General features: G+C 31.2%; 1 protein-coding gene and 1 long non-coding RNA gene across 2 annotated transcripts in view; both read left to right on the forward strand.

Moving 5' to 3' along the window:
• Positions 1-37, forward strand: part of LOC137618071 (uncharacterized) — an 8,833-nt gene extending 8,796 nt beyond the window's left edge. The window contains exon 3 of the mRNA XM_068348039.1: positions 1-37. This exon is cut by the window's left edge and continues 1,973 nt beyond it. The gene's annotated coding sequence lies outside the window, so the exon portion shown is untranslated.
• Positions 38-1,120: 1,083 nt separating this feature from the next.
• Positions 1,121-2,482, forward strand: LOC137617808 (uncharacterized). The gene is made up of 3 exons (XR_011039669.1): positions 1,121-1,256; positions 1,443-1,642; positions 2,176-2,482. It is a non-coding gene; the product is annotated as an uncharacterized lncRNA (long non-coding RNA).
• Positions 2,483-2,500: the final 18 nt, after the last annotated feature.

The raw sequence follows: 2,500 nt of genomic DNA on the forward strand, positions 1-2,500 counted from the left end.
AATAATAATAATAATAATAATAATAATAATAATAATAATAATAATAATAATAATAATAATAATGATGATGATAACCACAACAACAACAACGTCAATAATAATAATAATAATAATAATAATAATAATAATAATAATAATAATAATAATAATAACTTGATAAAAGGGGAAAAAGTTCTTTCGGTGCTAGGTTACTCAATCTGACATAGAAAAAAAAAAGTATAGTTCCTTCGGTGCAATTTAAGCACAGGCAAATTTTACGGACGTTAATCATATTTTCTCTTCACCTATTAATAATTCGTAGAAATTGACTTTTAGTATTACTTTGATATTTTCTTATAGATTTTGGGATAAAAAACATTCAAGTTATCATGTTAAGCTTTAGAATATCTTCAGAAATTTCTTTTGGAATGAAAATCTTCGTACGATGCCAAGCAATTTAGTGAAATTATCAAAATTATCCTTCGAATTATTGATTTTTCTATTATCATTAGAATAATAAAAATAATTAGTATCATTAATATAATCAGAATTATTATTAACATTAAGATAATTAAAATTATTATTATTATGGGTTTATGACTGGAAAGTTCTTTTTAACTTTTATGCACTTCTATAAAATAACAAAGTCTTCGTTATTCAAGAATAGACACCAGAAGAAGCCAAAAATTATTCCAATATGTATTTCATACCTGCTAACCCTTTAGAATAAATTATGTCTTTCTGTCTAGTTTTATTTATCCTCATATATCACCTATTGTATCTGTTAATCAATGACACCTCTTTATGGCTGGTTTAATCATATCAAAGCTTTTCTTCTAAACCACTTTGCTATCTTAACCGTAAGTAATCAGATTAGTCGCCTCCCTAAATACATCATCGCCATGATTATTCATTCCAATTTGTTTTTCAGCTGATCATTCGTTCAATCTTTATTTTTTTTTTTTGTTTAAAGCAAGCATACACGTCTTTTCCACATGTATGTAATAGTTATCTGGCTCTATTACGCATATTAGTGATAAGAAAGATATCGATGGTTCTGTAATAATCGCTTTTATTCTCGCCCAACGTAAAATTATCTTTCAAAAAATGGACCGAGTGAGTGACAGTTACGTTGTTATAGGTATATACTGCCTTTCTCTGTTTATAGTCCTTGGCTTGGCATAGCGAAGCGTTCTTAGTCTGCCTTGCAGGTACCCCAAACAGTTGGGTGGTTGGTGGTAACCAGTTTACGGAATAACTAGATGTTCCTCTTGTTGGTAAGTAAAGAAGTGAAAAAGTTTCTGATGTATTATATCATTTGGTGTTTATTGTAGGTGTGTTGATGATGTGTTAATTTATATACGTACACGGTAAATGTACTACATACTATACAAGTTATTTCTCTGTATAGTGAAGGTCTTGTAATTTCCATGTTTCAACTTCCGGTTAATTTGTATTTCCAGGTAAGAAACTTCGTCATCCTTGGATCCCCTGATTAGCTGTGCGTTCCGAGCTTACAATCTGGGTGGAATCTTTATTCGTTAAGAGCTAGTGTTACCTGGATTATCCTTGCGAAGAGACCCACAGGTTTCTTAAACACTGGAGAGAGTGACTGGCGACATCGCTGGAATGCGGTGAAGTATTTTTCAGTCTAAACTAAAAGGCTAGTATAGTTATTAGTTTTTTTTTTTCTATTCAATCTTAAGCAAGCTAGTCCTCCCCGATTAGGGGCGGCGCCCCTAATCGTGGGAGGACGTTCCCTATAGCGCACGGTAGACCTTAAAATAAAGGACTACCGTTCGCTATAGGGAGGCTTGCTTTATTTAAACCCTTTTGTATAATTTCGGTAAGTGTTCAACTGTTCGTACTTTATATAGGTTCTGTAGTTTACTTAGTCTGTTCATCACATTTAATGTTAAAAGCTTTCATACCATTAAGTTTGATATTCTTTTCATTCAGCATTTAAATTATAAAGTTTTAAAAGTTTATGGATGCTTAGTTTTTAAACTTTATGGATGCACAATTTGTTGTGAGAAATTAGTAATTTTTTTGTTTATGGATGCACAATTTGTGCGAACTTAGTAATTTTGTTGTACTTCCATTTGTAATTTGATAATTAAATGTTTAAGATATCTGTTCTTTATTTAGGGATATCTAATTTTTACGAGAAACCCTTCTGATAGATGACACTTTCAGATTGGATGGTGCGACTTCAGGGTAAAATGATTCGAGGACCAAATTCAATGAATCTGGAACCTTTATTTCTATCGCTGATGGTTTGGTTTGGTCGAAGTTATGGTCGAAGTTAGTTACTAGAAAATCCTGTCAAGATCTCTTATAAATACTTGAAGATTGTTACAAATACTTGGAAGATAGTTGCTGAATATCCCGCTTTGGTTGAAGATTGTTACTGGAAATACTGTCAATAAGATCTTTTATAAATACTTGAAGATTGTTATTGGACATCCCGTCGAAATCATCAATAAATATTTGGGGAGATGACCATTGGAGTTTACTTTTT

Source organism: Palaemon carinicauda, chromosome 24 (assembly GCF_036898095.1).
Source record: "Palaemon carinicauda isolate YSFRI2023 chromosome 24, ASM3689809v2, whole genome shotgun sequence".
NCBI lineage: Eukaryota > Metazoa > Arthropoda > Malacostraca > Decapoda > Palaemonidae > Palaemon > Palaemon carinicauda.